Below are 17450 nucleotides of genomic sequence, written 5' to 3' on the forward strand. Positions count from 1 at the left end.
GACATTTCTCCAAGGAAGATATACAAATGGCCAGCAAGCACATTAGAGATGCTTGACATCATTATTCATCAGGAAAACACAAATCAAAACCACAGAAAGATACCATTTCATACCCATTCGGATGGCTAGAACCAAAAAGATAATCATAACTGTTGGTGGGGATTTAGAGAAATCAGAACCATCATACACTGTTAGTGAGAATGTAAGATGGTATAGCTGCTTTGGAAAAGTTTGGTGAAACAGTGTTACTGTATGACCCACTTGTAGGTATATTCCCAAGATAAATGAAAATATATGTCCATACAAAAACTTGTACATAAATATTCACAGCAGCAATATTCATAATACTCAAAGATGGAAACAACCCAAAGGCCCATCAACTGATGAATGGATAAGCAAAATGTGGCAAATCCATACAACAGAATATTATTCAGACATCAAAAGGAATGAACAACTAATATATGCTACAACATGGCTGAACCTTAAAAACATTATGCTAAGTGAAAGAAGTCAGTCACAAAAGACCACACATTATGTGGTTCTATTCATATGAAATGCTCAGAACAGGCAAATCTATAGATACAAAATAGATCAATAATTGCTTAAGGCTGAGGCAGAAGTTGCTGGGAGCATAGGGGATTAATAGCTTAATAGCTACAAGATACAAGGGTTTCTTTCTGAGGTGTTGAAAACGTTCTAAAATAGACTGGAGGGAACTTCAAGACGTCGGAAGAGTAGGACGTGGAGATCACCTTCCTCCCACAGATACATCAGAAATACATCTACACGTGGAACTGCTCCTATAGAACACCCAGTGAACGCTGGCAGAAGACCTCAGACCTCCCAGAAGGCAAGAAACTCCCCCACGTAGCTGGGTAGGGCGAAAGAAAAAAGAGAAAACAGAGACAAAAGAATAGGAATGGGACCTGCACCAGTGGGAGGGAGCCGTGAAGGAGGAAAGGTTTCCACACACTAGAAGCCCCTTCACTGGCGGAGACGGCAGGTGGCGGAGGGGGGCAGTTTCGGAGCCACGGAGGAGAGCGCAGAAACGGGGGTGAGGAGGGCAAAGCGGAGAGATTCCGGCACAGAGGATCGGTGCCGACCGGCACTCGCCAGCCCGAGAGGCTTGTCTGCTCACCCGCCGGGGCAGGCGGGGGCAGGGGGCTGAGGCTCGGGCTTCGGTCGGAGCGCAGGGAGAGGACTGGGGTTGGCAGTGTGAAGGGGGTTAGTGCGCCACGGCTGGCCGGGAGGGAGTCCGGGGGAAAGTCTGGACCTGCCGAAAAGGCAAGAGACTTTTTCTTACCTCTTTGTTTCCTGGTGCGCGAGGAGAGGGGATTCAGAACGCCGCTTAAAGGAGACCCAGAGACGGGCGCGAGTCGCGGCTGAAAGCGCGGACCCCAGAGACGGGCATGAGACGCTAAGGCTGCTGCCGCCGCCACCAAGAGGCCTGTGTGCGAGCGCAGGTCACTGGCCACACCTCCCTTCCGGGAGCCTGTGCAGCCCGCCGCTGCCGGGGTCCCGGGATCCAGGGACGGCTTCCCCGGGAGAGCGCACGTCGCGCCTCTGGCTGGTGCAACGTCACGCCGGCCTCTGACGCCGCAGGCTCGCCCCGCCTCCGTGCTCCTCCCTCCCCCCCGGCCTGAGTGAACCAGAGCCCCCGAGTCAGCGGCTCCTTTAACCCCGTCCTGTCTGAGTGAAGAACAGACGCCCTCAGGAGACCTACACGCAGAGGCGGGGCCAAATCCAAAGCTGAACCCCGGGAGCTGTGCGAACAAAGAAGAGAAAGGGAAATCTCTCCCAGCAGCCTCAGGAGCAGCGGATTAAAGCTCCACAATCAACTTGATGTACCCTGCACCTGTGGAATACCTGAATAGACAACGAATCATCCCAAATAGAGGAGGTGGACTTCGGGAGCAAAGATATATATACATTTCCCCCCTTTTTCTCTTTTTGTGAGTGTGTATGCGTATGCTTCTGTGTGTGATTTTGTCTGTGTAGCTTTGCTTTCACCATTTGTCCTAGGGTTCTGTCTGTCCGTTTTTGTTTTTTTTTTAGTATAGTTTTCAGTGCTTGTTATCATTGGTGAATTTGTTTCTTCATTTGGTTTTTCTCTTCTTTCTGTTTTTTTAAATTACTTAAAAATTTTTAATAGTAAATTTTTGTTCTTTATTTTAATAACTTTTATAAAATTTAATTTAATTTAATTTAATATTTTTCTTTCTTTCTTTCTTTCTTTTTTTCTCCCTTTTATTCTGAGCCGTGTGCATGACAGACTCTCGGTGCTCCAGCCAAGTGTCTGGGCTGTTCCTCTGAGGTGGGAGAGGCGAGTTCAGGATATTGGTCCACCAGAGACCTCCCAGCTCCATGTAATATCAAATGGTGAAAATCTCCCAGAGATCTCCATCTCAACACCAAGACCCAGCTCCACTAAACGACCAGCAAGCTACAGTGCTGGATACCTTATGCCAAACAACTACCAAGAAAGGAACACAACTCCACCCATTAGCAGAGAGGCTGCCTAAAATCATAATAAGGTCACAGACACCCCAAAAGACACCACCAGACATGGACCTGCCTACCAAAAAGAAAAGATCCAGACTCACTGAGCAGAACACAGGCACTAGTCCCCTCCACCAGGAAGCCTACACAACCCACTGAACCAACCTTAGCCACTGGAGGTAGACACCAAAAACAACGGGAACTACGAACCTGCAGTCTGCGAAAAGGAGACCCCAAACACAGTAAGATAAGCAAAATGAAAAGACAGAAAAACACACAGCAGATGAAGGAGCAAGGTAAAAACGCACCAGACCTAACAAATGAAGAGGCAGTCTACCTGAAAAAGAATTCAGAATAATGATAGTAAAGATGATCCAAAATCTTGGAATCAGAATTGAGAAAATACAAGAAAAGTTTAACAAGGACCTAGAAGAACTAAAGAGCAAACAAACAATCATGAACAACACAATAAATGAAATTAAACATTCTCTAGAAGGGATCAATAGCAGAATAAATGAGGCAGAAGAATGGATAAGTTACCTGGAAGATAAAATAGTGGAAATAACTACTGGAGAGCAGAATAAAGAAAAAAGAATGAAAAGAATTGAGGACAGTCTCAGAGACCTCTGGGACAATACTAAACATACCAACATTCAAATTATAGGGGTTCCAAAGAAAAAGAGAAAAAGAAAGGGACTGAGAAAATATTTGAAGAGATTATAGTTGAAAACTTCCCTAATATGGGAAAAGAAATAGTTAATCAAGTCCAGGAAGCACAGAGAGTCCCATACAGGATAAATCCAAGGAGAAACACGCCAAGACACATATTAGTCAAACTATCAAAAAGTAAATACAAAGAAAAAATATTAAAAGCAGCAAGGGAAAAACAACAAATAACATAGAAGGGAATCCCCATAAGGTTAACAGCTGATCTTTGAGCAGAAATTCTGCAAACCAGAAGGGAGTGGCAGGACATATTTAAAATGATGAAAGGGAAAAACCTACAACCAAGATTACTCTACCCAGCAAGGATCTCATTCAGATTTGACAGAGAAATTAAAACCTTTACAGACAAGCAAAAGCTAAGAGAATTCAGCAGGACCAAACCAGCTTCACAGCAAATGCTAAAGGAACTTCTCTAGGCAGGAAACACAAGAGAAGGAAAAGACTTACAATAACAAATGCAAAACAATTAAGAAAATGGGAATAGGAGCATACATATCGATAATTACCTTAAATGTAAATGGATTAAATGCTCCCACCAAAAGACACAGACTGGCTGAATGGATACAAAAACAAGACCCGTATATATGCTGTCTACAAGAGACCCACTTCAGACCTAGGGACACATACAGACTGAAAGTGAGGGGACGGAAAAAGATATTCCATGCAAATGAAAATCAAAAGAAAGCTGGGGCAGCAATTCTCATATCAGAAAAAAATAGACTTTAAAATAAAGACTTACAAGAGACAAAGAAGGACACTACATAATGATCAAGGGATCGATCCAAGAAGAAGATATAACAATTGTAAATATTTATGCACCCAACATAGGAGCACCTCAATACATAAGACAAATACTAACAGCCATAAAAGGGGAAATCGACAGTAACACAATCATAGTAGGCGACTTTAACACCCCACTTTCAACAATGGACAGATCATCCAAAATGAAAAAAAATAAGGAAACACAAGCTTTAAATGATACATTAAACAAGATGGACTTAATTGATATTTATAGGACGTTCCACCCAAAAACGTCCAGAGATAAACCCATGTACATATGGTCACCTTATTTTGATAAAGGAGGCTAGAGTATACAATGGAGAAAAGACAGCCTCTTCAACAAGTGGTGCTGGGAAAACTGGACAGCTACCTGGAAAAGAATGAAATTAGAACACTCCCTAATACCATACACAAAAATAAACTCAAAATGGATTCAAGACCTTAATGTAAGGCCAGACACACTAAAACTCTTAGAGGACATATAAGAAGAACACTCTTTGAGATAAATCACAGTAAGATCTTTTTTGACCCACCTCCTAAAGGAATGGAAACAAAAACAAAAATAAACACACGGGACCGAATGAAACTTCAAAGCTTTTGCACAGCAAACGAAACCATAAACAAGATGAAAAGACAACCCTCAGAATGGGAGAAACTATTTGCAAATGAAGCAACTGACAAAGGATTAATCTCCAAAATTTACAAGCAGCTCATGCAGCTCAATATCAAAAAAACAAACAACCCAATCCAAAAATGGGCAGAAGACCTAAAGAGACATTTCTCCAAAGAAGATATACAGATTGCCAACAAACACATGCAAGAATGCTCAACATCATTAATCATTAGAGAAATGCAAATCAAAACTACAATGCGGTATCATCTCACACCGGTCAGAATGGCCATCATCAAAAAATCTACAAACAGGGCCTCCCTGGTGGCGCAAGTGGTTGAGAGTCCGCCTGCCGATGCAGGGGATACGGGTTCGTGCCCCGGTCTGGGAGGATCCCATATGCCGCGGAGCGGCTGGGCCCGTGAGCCATGGCCGCTGAGCCTGCGCGTCCGGAGCCTGCGCGTCCGGAGCCTGTGCTCCGCAACGGGGGAGGCCACAACAGTGAGAGGCCCGCATACCGCAAAAAAAAAAAAAAAAAAAAAAATCTACAAACAATAAATGGACAACCTGGAAGAAATGGACAAATTCTTAGAGAGGGTGTGGAGAAAAGGGAACCCTCATACACTGTTGGTGGGAATGTAAATTGATACAGTCACTAAGGAGAACAGTATGGAGGTTCCTTAACAAACTAAAAATAGAACTACCACACGACCCAGCAATCCCACTACTGGGCATATATCCTGAGAAAACCATAATTCAAAAAGAGTCATGTACCACAATGTTCATTGCAGCTCTATTTACAACAGCCAGGACTTGGAAGGAACCTAAGTGTCCATCAACAGATGAATGGATAAAGAAGATGTGGCACATGTATACAATGGAATATTACTCAGCCATAAAAAGGAACGAAACTGATTTATTTGTAGTGAGGTGGATGGACCTAGAGTCTGTCATACAGAGTGAAGTAAGTCAGAAAGAGAAAAACAAATACCGTATGCTAACACATATATTTGGAATCTTAAAAAAAAATGGTCATGAGGAACCTAGGGGCAAGACGGGAATAAAGACGCAGACCTACTAGAGAATGGACTTGAGGACACGGGGAGGGGGAAGGGTAAGCTGGGACAAAGTGAGAGAGTGGCATGGACATATATACACTACCAAACGTAAAATAGATAGCTAGTGGGAAGCAGCCGCATAGCACAGAGAGATCAGCTCAGTGCTTTGTGACCACCTAGAGGGGTGGGATAGGGAGGGTGGGAGGGAGGGAGACGCAAGAGGGAGGGGATATGGGTATATATGTATATGTATAGCTGATTCACTTTGTTATAGAGCAGAAACTAATACACCATTGTAAAGCAATTGTACTCCAGTAAAGATGTTAAAAAAAAAGAGAAAAGTGTGTTTGTTCAAAATAAATAAATAAATAACTTTCCTAACTGCTTAGGAAAGTTATTTCTCCTTCCTATGAAATGAAAAATGATCTACAAGGGCACTTAGTATTGACTATAAATTCCAGTTCTGTCAGTGATGGTAGCTGGCGCATGAGGGGCACCCAAGTTAGGGAACTTTTGGTCAATTTCCCTGGGCCATATAGAGCAAAGTGTTCTCTCAAATACTCTCTGGAAATTCGGAGCCTCAAACATGTTTGCCACCTTCCCCCAAGTCATCACATTTATTAACATCCTTGTCTTATTTTTCTAGAAGCAGGAGCTTCTAGCAGATCTTTTCCCTTTGTGAAAGGATGTATTTCTGTGTGAGGTGGATCTAGGCCACCTTAGTCTGTCCTCTAATGTTCACCTCAGTAGCACTCTACCTGGTTGATAATATCTTTGAGGCCAACCACCTGTAATGTTTTTCTTTTTCTTTTTTTTTCTTTTTTTTTTTTTACTTTAGGAGCACTGTATAATAAAAACACCATTAAAGATGCAAAACCAAAGTGAGCCATGAAGCAAGACACGATGGGGCCTATCAGCATTCCTAAGTGTGTTCAAGGCAAAAGCATTTCAGAGGGAGGTAAACAACAGTCATTATAGCTATCTTTGTTGACCTCCGACTATATATGCCAGTCACTGTGTTTGACATACATTAATTCTCATAAAACTTCTGTCACGTTGACATTATTATCTCCCTTTTACAAATGAGGAAAGAGGTTCGCATAAATTAAATGACTTTCTCAGGGCAACAGCTAGTAAGTTTCAGAGCTGGATTTGTATCCAAAGTAAAGTGGGCTTTTTTTGGTTTTTTGACTCTGTTTTCCTCTTAGTAATACTGCATACATTTATTATTTATATGTATTAAAAAGGATAAAATAAGTTTGGACTCCTCTCTCACACAACATGAAGTTCTGTATGATTTAAGGATAAAAATGTTGAAGTAAAATATATATATTTTTGAAAACTTATGTATAATCTAGGAGTCAAGAAAAATTCCTATGCAAGCTGGAAAACCTAGACACTCTAGAGAAATGACTGACATATTTGAGTGCTTAAAACTTAAAATGTAATCATATGGCAAATGTAAAGGTAAATAAAACCAAAAGACAAATAATAGAGGAACATATATTTGTAATACACATGACAGATAAAGGGTTCAATATCCAACATATAAAAAATTTCCTACACATTAATAAGAAACGACAAACACCCTAATTGAAAGTAGTTAAAAAGGGTAAAAAGGGCTGTTCAAGGAGGCAGAAAACCACCTTGCCAATAAACAAGTGAAATGACTCAACTTTACTAGCAATCAGGCATACTGAAATTAAATTAACAAGGAAATATCACTTTAAGACCATTAAACATGTTATCACACATGGCTGGAGTGTCGCGGAGGTTAATATGTTATCTCCTACATTTGCCGAGGGAAATGTGCAGTATATTAAAGCCATTTGGAATTCAATCTGGCAACCTCTATTAAAATTAAGAATTTACATAAACTTTAACTTAGCAATTCCATTTCCGGGGCCTTCTTCCATAGAAAATAAAAGCACAGGTATATAACAGTGAATATGAACAAAATAAATTATACGTATATATTCAGATTAATTGCAACATTTTTTCTAGTAGCCAAAAAACTGGAATCAACTTGAATGTCCTCAATAGAGGAATGGTTTAATAAGTTGTCTTTCACTCAAACCATTGCATTTTACATAACTAGTTTAAAAAGTGTGTTAAGTCTATACCAGATAATGTGGAAAACATTTCTCTGAAATGTTTCTAAGTGAGAAAAACTATGTGCAGTAAAGAGTAAAATAGTGCCCCTATATGTTTTTATGCATATGTATGTATGTTACCTTATTTGTGAACATGGACAAAGATACGCAAAGATTCACACCAGGCTTTTAACATTGCTTATCCAGTGGAGGAGTGGCTAATGAAGTGTAAAAATCCTATAGATGTACAGGTTTTCTCAACATTTATGTATATGAATGTATGTATATATATACATATAAAATTCTCAACATTTATATATAATTACTTTATGTAAATGCACATGTAAATTACATATGTGTAGAGCCATGTACAAAGAGATAGTTGCTGAAAGTGTGCATATCATAGAGAGTGTTTTGAGTTTTTAGTGTTTAGGGTTCTTTTTTTTTAACTTTCTTTCTTGTACTTTGAGTTTTTCAAAATAAAATTTTACATGATTTTAAGTTTAACATTTCTAAAGCAAACATTATAGAGCAGGTTAAGGAAATGATCCAGTATCTACAGAATGATTTGATTGTTCAGTCCTCCAGTAGTTCATCAAACTACATTGAGCAGCAACCATGACATTGTGTCAGGTGTGTTAAAGTGGTTGGGATTACAGAGATGAATGAAATATGCTCTTTCTTGTTGTATATTACAACCAGACAAACATACAAATGAACAATTCCAACACAATATGGCTATTGCTTTAATATAAGAATTTGTAGGACAATAGGGGCAATGAACTCTGAAGGCATTGGTGGTAGAGAGGCTTCAGAGGGAAAGAACCATTTGAGCTTAGCCTTAAAGACTGAGGATGCTTTCATCACTCACCAGCCTTAGGTGGGGAAGGGAAAGCAATCCCTTCAAAGAGGAAGGAATCAACATCTAGTCCTATTTCATTCATCAAGAATGTGGAGGAGGAAGTAAACAGTTTATTATTTATAGTCTCAAATGATGGTAATGTGGAAGATGGGCAAATGGAACAAGAGACTTTGGAAGAGTCCTGATCAGGAACTAATAAAATGAGAACCTGCTTTGAAACACGCAAGCAGGTTTTTCTGAGGGAAGAAGAACTCAAAGCTGCGTTTAATGAAAGGAAGCAACTGTCAAAGCAATCTGACTAAGTTCAGTATATTAGGTTTGCAGTTGGGGAAGAAATATGGGTTGCTGTTCATTTAGGACCCGTGGAAGAGGTTGGAGAAAAGGGGATAGGTATTCAAGCAATGATTCATTAGGTAGAAAGAAGAGAATGTTAGAAATCAGACACTACTGCCACTTACTGAATAAATTCATCATAAGCCATATACAGACACATCATAAAGTATCTAAAGGTACCAGAATGCTTGACCATTGAGGTAAGGTGCCCCAAAATACTGTGTCTTCAAGGAAAACACAAGGGTTCAGTACTCATGGGTTAGCAGCAGTTAACATAAGACACACTAGCTTTTTGGGAGTAGGGGAGAAAGAAGCAAGGATTATGCATGTACGTATTTATATCATAGATGATAACAACAGAAGCCATTTAATCAAATGCTTATTATTGGTCTAATATAATGTCAGGTGTTTTACATAAATTACCTCATTTAATCCCAGAATGACTCTAAGATATAGATACATGTTACTATCATTCCCTTTTTACAGATGAGGAAACTAAGTCTTACAGAAGTTACAAAACGTACTCAAGGTCAAATAGCTTTTAGGTGGTGAAGCTGTAAATTGAGATCGGACTTTAAATCCTATGCTCCCAACTGCTCAACTAGACACTAAGTTATATTCCCCCTGCTAAACCCTAGTCCCAGCCATCATCATATCACACCTGTATTGTCCCAACAGCCTGTCACCCCTCTGGTCCTACACAGTTCACAAAATCCAGTGAACTTTCTAAAACATACATCAGACGACATCACTTTCCTTTATCAAACCGTCCAGTGGCCCTCCACTGCACGTAAGATAAAATCCAAGTTCTTACCCTGCAAGTCCCTATGTGACCACTTCTCTGCCAGCCTCTCCAGTCTCGGTCATCAATCTCCGCTCTGCCCCTCTCTGACTGCACTCCAGTCACTCACCCTTCTGCTGTTCCTCAACACACTGTTCTCGTTCTGGCCTCATGGCATTGCTACTTGCTAGTCTACCTAAAATGCTCTTCTTCAAAGTCTTCACACAGCTGACTCGACCTCATTATTCAGATCTTGATTCAAATATCAGCTCCTCAGAGAAGGTTCCTCACACCACCACCAATAATAATATATATATTTGTGGATATGTGAGCTTGTTGTCACCTCACAGAAGTGGAATGTACATCCCCCACCCAAAATTTGGTTTGAATGTCAAGACTAATGATGCCACACATATACCAAGAAGGTATGAAAAGGATTATTACTCACATAATGAGTTATGCATCAAAAATGCAGTTAGACCAAAAAAAAGAAAAAGAAAAAACTAGTAACTGAAGTGATGGGTAATTAGATGGTTGTGATTCTTTCATTCTATAGATATATGTATAGGTATAGAAATAATCGAAACATCAAATTCTACACCTTAAATATATACAATTTTTATTTATCCATTATACCTCAATAAAACTGAAAAAAATGGGATCAGTCTCAATGACAACTTACCCATGGTGTTTGTCTGATAACTAAAACATTGAGTGGTTTATTTAATTTAATTTGGACTTGTTCATGTAAGCCATTATGGCACCTGCAGCATGAGACCAATAAGAAAGGTGAATGTTCCATTGAATATCTAGTACTATCAAGAGCTAGTACTATATATTCTGAGAAGTGAAATGAGTGCCTTAGTCTCTCTATCGATGTGCAGAACTTCAAAGAAGATAAAGAGTGCTATGGTGAGACATTGTATTGTGGCTTTAATATGTGCAGAAGATGTGTGTCCTTGATTTATATTTTGGGTATCCGTGAGGCAAGAGGTTCTATGAGTTCTTTACCCCAAATGAGGCAACCTTGGAGAAGGAATTGTTTTCATTGGCCAGAACAGATGGTCAGACCGCTGGCAGTGGCCCAAAGATCTATAAAAATGTGAAGATGAGGCCAATTGTTGGCTAAGACATGGCCAAGTGCTAAGATAACTGGCTAAAGTTTGGCCAACTGAGCTGATCCTGTGTCCTGTCCTTTATCAGGAACATTCTGATTAAGAGATGAAAAGAAGCAAGAGTCAAGCAAGCTCCATTAAGTGTGACAGTGGCAATGCCATTGGTTAAGTGAATGAACCCCCTTTGGTATTCACTGTGTTGAGCCTAAGGGGCTCCCCAGGTATCCAAGTGTTCTAAGAGATGACCTCCTCTAGCACTGTGGCATCCGGCAAGGGACCCAGCACAGGGGACGTTACCCTCTCCTGAAAGTAGGGTATGCAGAGAGCCCAGGTTCAGCTCCATCCTGTAGCAAGGAGGCCTCACTAGCTGTGCTGGGCTTGCAGGGTGCTGTTTCCATGATCAAAGGCCTAACGGGCAGCTGTATACTGAGGGTCACAGGTTCAGGACCTGAGATAGTCTATATTTCCAGGAAAGTCCAGTATGTACCCACCAATTGCTACACTAATGGCATACAGCGTTGGGCCAAGGAAGGTAGTTCCTTGTATCAGAAGCCCATGCAACTAACGGCCATCACTGATGGTAGAGGGACTCCGAGATATATGAGAGAAGGTTGCTAAAGCTCCCACAGTGAAGGAATCTCGGGGGGCCGTAACAGGAATGCCTGTTCTATGGCAATTCAGGCAGATTCTAGTATCTTTTTACAGGGGGTCTCATTCAAGTTGGGCCTATTTGCAAGTTACAGAACAAAAAAAGCTTTGTAAATGAGGAATGTTGCCTCCAGAATCTAAAAATGTCGAAAACATGTTGGGCTTGTTTTAACAATGTGGGTCCTAAGAAGACTAAAAGCTGTTTCTTGACACTGTCAGGACTGGAGCAGCCCTCAACTTACTAAATAATTTTCAGGAACTTAACGGAAGTGGTGGGGCCCTGTACTATGTGTCTCATGTGAATCTCCTCAAAGGAGGATGTCATTAGTGTGATGTCATAACTGTGTACCCGAAAAAAGTTAGAGCTGGTTAAAATATTGCCTGTGAGGACTATGTGAGATGGCAGGCGTGGAGACTGAGCCCATCGAGTACCCAGGTGAAGGTGTATTGTGTCCCTTTAAAGGTGAAGGTTAACTGCAGCTGAGAGGTTGTTGAAATAGGCACTGAATAGAACATGCTAGCCAAATACTTTGCTCTAACTGCAAAGTATTTACCAGTTACTTATTTATTATTGGGTGGAATCAGTCATTTCAATAATATATATGGAGCCCTAGTGGGTGGGGCCATGACGCCAAGGGTACAAATTCACACTGAGGCACCGGTCCTGTTTTCCCGGGTTCAAGAACAAGTAAAACTTGGCTGTTAAATGCAGCAGAAGTGGGGATAACCACACCTTCTCTAAATAGGTCTTATATAATGGGTTTCAATCTGTGAAAACCGTGCTTTCATTTAGATTGAACCTTTTCTTAAACACTGAGGTGAAAGGTATTATTTTAACTAGGGGGAAAGGTCCATAGGGTCCCATAGTTTTCAAGCTGATTATAAGGGCCAGAGACTTAACTTTATTACTTATTGGGTCAGGTTCTCCACGTGCACTAGAGGATATTTTAGGGTAATGGATGTCTTGGCTATGGAAAAGTTAGGCACGGAAGTAATTCGGATGGTTCAGGTTAGGCATATCTGTTTCTAGTTCATGTTCACCTACTCCCTGGCTGGGAGTAGATGGACATAAAGTGTGGGCCAGATGTGGGCCAGAAGGGGAAGGGGAATTAATGAGGCTTCAAAACTGTCAATTGTCAAACATCAAAAGTGAAATCAGATTATGACACACACTGCCACCACCCATACATCACCCCTCTCCCCACCTGGGACCTCCCAAACACACACGGAAACACCAAGTCCTTTTCCTCCTCACCAGCAGGATAAAGTGTTCAGGAAGAAATCTGTCTTCAGAGCTCAGTCCTCACCCAGTCCTTATTCCCGGTGTCTGGCTAACTATGGACTGGCTGGTCTGGGCCCCAAACTGGCAGGATACTACCTCCCTCCCTTCTCACACGCCTGCCCCTTCCTGCCTTCCTTCAGTCCCCATCACCGAAGAACAGACAGAGATACACACACATCTTTCTACAACAGCTTGTACATCAATAGCTGAGGGCTTTTTTATTTGGTCTCTACACAGGTGACCATTTCTCCAGTGCTTTCTCTGGAGAGACAACAGAGACAGCAAGGTCTCAGTCACCTGATAGACCCAGGGCAGCACTTTATGAACTGCTGGAAGAGCCCTCTGGGACGTTTTCATCCTCCTCTGGCTCTTTAGTCATTGTTGTACTCCGCCGGTAGTAGAACACAAATATCTGTGACTTCTTCTGTGTAGGACCTCTTCCGGAATTCTGACGACGGACTGATTTTGTTAACTCGACCACCTTCCGAATCTGGTCGGAAAACAAAGTGATACAGAAAGATATTGATTTGGGGAAAGAGGATGGGAAGGAGAACTTTGAGAGAATGGGTGTGGATTGAGAAGGGGTTTGTGCCAGGGAAGGGCTGGGTAAGTCTTGGGTGGGGGATGAAGAGGAGACACGTGAGTCGGGTAATCTGACCTTCTCCATCTTATAGCCCTGGAGTGGAGAATTCGTCCTCTCCCTTCTGCGTTGGCCTCCTGGTGTTTGTCGCTCTGACCTCTCGGTGTTTGTCCCTGCATCGCAGTTAGGCTCCTGTGGGATTGTAGTTTCCTCTGCCATGTCAGTAGCAACAGTGTGCTCTACTCCAAGGCTCCTGGCCTCTCTATATATACCCTGCCAGGACAATGAAGAGCCACACCCATCAGCTTTGATTGGTCAGCCAATGGTAGCGCTGGGGTGGCTGTGACATCACAAAGCACCACCCTTGAAGATACGTGGGGGGAGGGGAGGGGTGCAGAGGAGTCTAGGTGCTCTGGTTAGAGAAAGGGAGTGCTTCCTCAACACCCAGTAAAGAGCCTTCCCAAACTGACCTTCCACTCTTCCTCATCTTCTCTGGTTCAATCCTTGTGGTGCACATGTTAGGGAGAAGGTGTTCCCTCCAAACCATTCCACATGGCCACCCCCATTCAGTGTTTAATTCTGTTGTCTCCCAGATCTCATCACCTAGTATTGTGTGGTTTTTTAAAACTTTTTATTTTAGAACAGTTTTAGATTTACAGAGTAATTGTGAAGATCATATTCATACACTCCACAACAAATTTCCCTTCTTAACATTGTACATTAGTATGGTACAATTGTTCAACTTAGTGAACCAACACTGAAACAGTATTATTAATTAAAGTCTGTACTTCATCAGGTTTCCTTTTTTTTTTTAAATGTTGAGCCTCTTTTAATTAATTTATTTTTATTTTTGGCTGTGTTGGGTCTTCGTTTCTGTGCGTGGGCTTTCCCTAGTTGTGGCAAGCAGGGGCCACTCTTCATCGTGGTGGGCGGGCCTCTCACTGTCGCGGCCTCTCTTGTTGCGGAGTACAGGCTCCAGATGCGCAGGCTCAGTGGCTGTGGCTCACGGGCCTAGTTGCTCTGCGGCATGTGGGATCTTCCCAGATCAGGGCTCGAACCCGTGTCCCCTGCATTAGCAGGCAGATTCTCAACCACTGTGCCACCGTGGAAGCCCCAGATTGCCTTATTTTTTACCTAATGTTCTTTTTCTGTCCCAGGATCCCAACCAAGATTCTACATTAAATTTAGTCATTCCATGTTATAACTTCTTAGGCTCCTCTTGGCTGTGACAGTTTTTTAGACTTCTTGTTTTTGAAGACTTTGACAGTTTGGGGTCTTGTGTTTTGTCTTTTACATTAGATCTGCAGATGTTATTGCTCTTATAGGTAAAAGTTTTTATAAGTTTCTTCTTCCAGAGAACCTCAAATCAAGTCAGTACCATCAGTGTTATGGACTTCCCCGTGGCAATGGTTGAACTAATCTCTTGGCTTTGTCACAGAGGTGACACAGATGTTTTTCTCTAGAGGTCTGAGGATCAGGATCATTTTTATTTATGACAGAGGCACAGGGGCAGCAGCAGAAGCATTTTGTAAGGTACTAGTGAGTCATTTACTTTTAGAAGTATGACCTCAGCATCCCACATAGTTAACGGCTCTTCCTCCACACGAGTGACCATCCAATGGACCTGTATATTGAACAGACTGTCAGTCTTTCTCCTGAGCTCTATATAGAAAGGGGGCCAACATGTGGTTGAGACACAACCAGTGTTCACAAGGTAAGAGTCATTTCTTTGAGGTTAGTGTCAGTCACACCTTAGTTTGGAATTGAAACACGTGATTCAACCTGAGAATCACAAATAGGTCCAGGTTGAGACACAGGATTCAGGACTGCTTTGAGGAAGGTCCCAATCCAATAATCCTTTCACTATATGCCAAGTGGCTAAACTGACTTATGTTGGTCAAAGCTTTAGCAGACACTCAGTAGGACTAACAAATGCAGCACAAAGAAGCAAGTTCAAAGCACAAGCTAGCCAGCAGGCAGTAGCCCAAGTGCCTGTTCACCAGCATACAGCAGAGCCAGTTAGAAAGCCAAAGCAAGAGAAGAAAGACCCCTGGTGGTAAGGGATAGCACCTTGATGTCCTGCTCACAGGGCCAGTTGTTGTAATCACACCACAGAGACAGGATGGATCCTTCAACCCAAATTCGGTTCGGATGTCGAGACTGATAACACATACACCTAGAGAGTATGAAAAACTTTACTACATAAGGAGGCTTTCTGGGGAGAGCAGGGCAGGCTCTCAAGCAGGTTCAAGAATGGCTTAAGAGAGCAGAAGAAGGAGACTGGCTTGGCTTTTATGGTGGTGAGGGGATGACGCTGGAGTGTTCCCACACACAGGTCAGGTTTCGCACAGTCTGAACTTCCTCCTGGCCCACCGAAGAGAGAGTACCTGAGCTTTCTTATCAGATATAGGTAAGCAGGGGAAGAGGCAGTGGTAGGGCTCTTTTATAGAATAATGTTGTGTAAATGCAAGGTGTTTAGCACAGTTTAGAATTCTCATAACCATTATAACCACACTTATATTGTTTTCAGTTAAACTACGTTTCACTAGATTAGTATTTCCCAAATTATGGTCCTTTAAATAGTATTTAAGGTGGCTTAGAATTATCTTGGTTCATCACAGAGAAACTGTGTAGAAAGAGAAAAGACTGCTAGCTTCAGGAGGTCTCACACACTGGTCACAAAAGAGCAGACTTCATTGTACTATCTGCTGAATTATGAGGGGTTTCTAACATGTTTCCCATCCTGGGTGACTACTGTAGCATCCAAAGACTGTAATAATAATTACAGAAACTAACATTTATTGACTACTAACTCTATGTAGGAATTATGCTAAATACCCATATACATAGTTAATCCTCGTCACAACCCTATTGAGATAAGTGGCAAAAGAGCGGTTTCTGTCATTTCTGCCAGGACATCTCCATTCCAATTGCAGAAGCAGAAAAGAGCATATAGGAGGGCACATGGGAATATTTATGGGCCAGGCTCAAAAGGGGTATGCATTACTCCTGCTCACATTTCATTGGGAAAAACTCACATAGCCACATCTAAATACAAGAGACAATGAGAAATGTAGTCTACCTAGTAGAAGAGGAGAACTTAAATGTTGGAGATAAGCTAGCAATCTCTGTCTCCACCATCTTGTTCGTCACTCTCCCCAGTATTTACAGTAGAGCCTGGCACATGGTAGGTGGCCATGAATATTTCTGTTGAATGAATGGGTTTGAACTTTTTTGGTCAGTTATGGGGATCAAAAACATATAGAACTTGGTTAAGCAATGGTTTCCTAGATATGACACAAAAAGCACAAGCAACAAAGAAAGAGTCAATTGGACTATATCAAAATTTTAAAATGTTTTCTTCTGCAAAAAAATACCATGAAGAAAACAAAAAGGCACACCAAAGAAAGATCCTGGCAAATCATATATTTAATAAAAGTGTAGTATCCAGAATACAGAAAGAACTCTTACAACTCAACAACAAAAACACAAACAACCCAACTGAAAATCAGGTAAAGGACTTAAATAGACATTGTGCTAATGAAGATATACAAATAGCCAACAAACATATGAAAATATGCTCAATATCATTAGTCGTTAGGGAAATGCAAATCAAAACCACGATGAGATACCACTTCATACCCACTAGGAAGGCTATAACGTTTTTCAAAGGAAAATAACAAGTATTGACAAGGATGTAGAGAAATTGAAACACTCATACACTTCTGGTGGGAACATAAAATGATACAGTCTCTGTGGAAAACATTTTGGCAGTTACTCAACAAGTTAAACATAGACTTGCCATATTACCCAATAACTCTACTCCTAGGTATATAATGAAAAGAGTTGAAAAGGAGGGAACAACAACAACAAAAAAACAGGTGAATTGAGCAACACAAAAGCAAAGGGCAAATAACGTTTCAAGAAGTAAAAAATGGTCAACTTTATTAAATACCTTTTACAGGTAATATAGGGACAGACAAATGACGATTGAACTTGTTAGTATAGAGGTCATTGGTAAATTTGATAAGAAGGAAATTGTAAGAGTGGAAAATATTTTAATATAAACCTGGATGTGTATTA

At 41.3% G+C, this 17450-nt stretch overlaps 1 long non-coding RNA gene across 1 annotated transcript; it reads right to left on the reverse strand.

Moving 5' to 3' along the window:
- Positions 1-12730: 12730 nt before the first annotated feature.
- Positions 12731-15471, reverse strand: LOC132482299 (uncharacterized). Its single transcript, XR_009530890.1, has 3 exons — positions 15438-15471; positions 13446-13640; positions 12731-13277 (listed from the first exon to the last, which is right to left on the reverse strand). It is a non-coding gene; the product is annotated as an uncharacterized LOC132482299 (long non-coding RNA).
- Positions 15472-17450: the final 1979 nt, after the last annotated feature.

This window comes from Mesoplodon densirostris, chromosome X (genome assembly GCF_025265405.1).
Source record: "Mesoplodon densirostris isolate mMesDen1 chromosome X, mMesDen1 primary haplotype, whole genome shotgun sequence".
Lineage (NCBI taxonomy): Eukaryota > Metazoa > Chordata > Mammalia > Artiodactyla > Ziphiidae > Mesoplodon > Mesoplodon densirostris.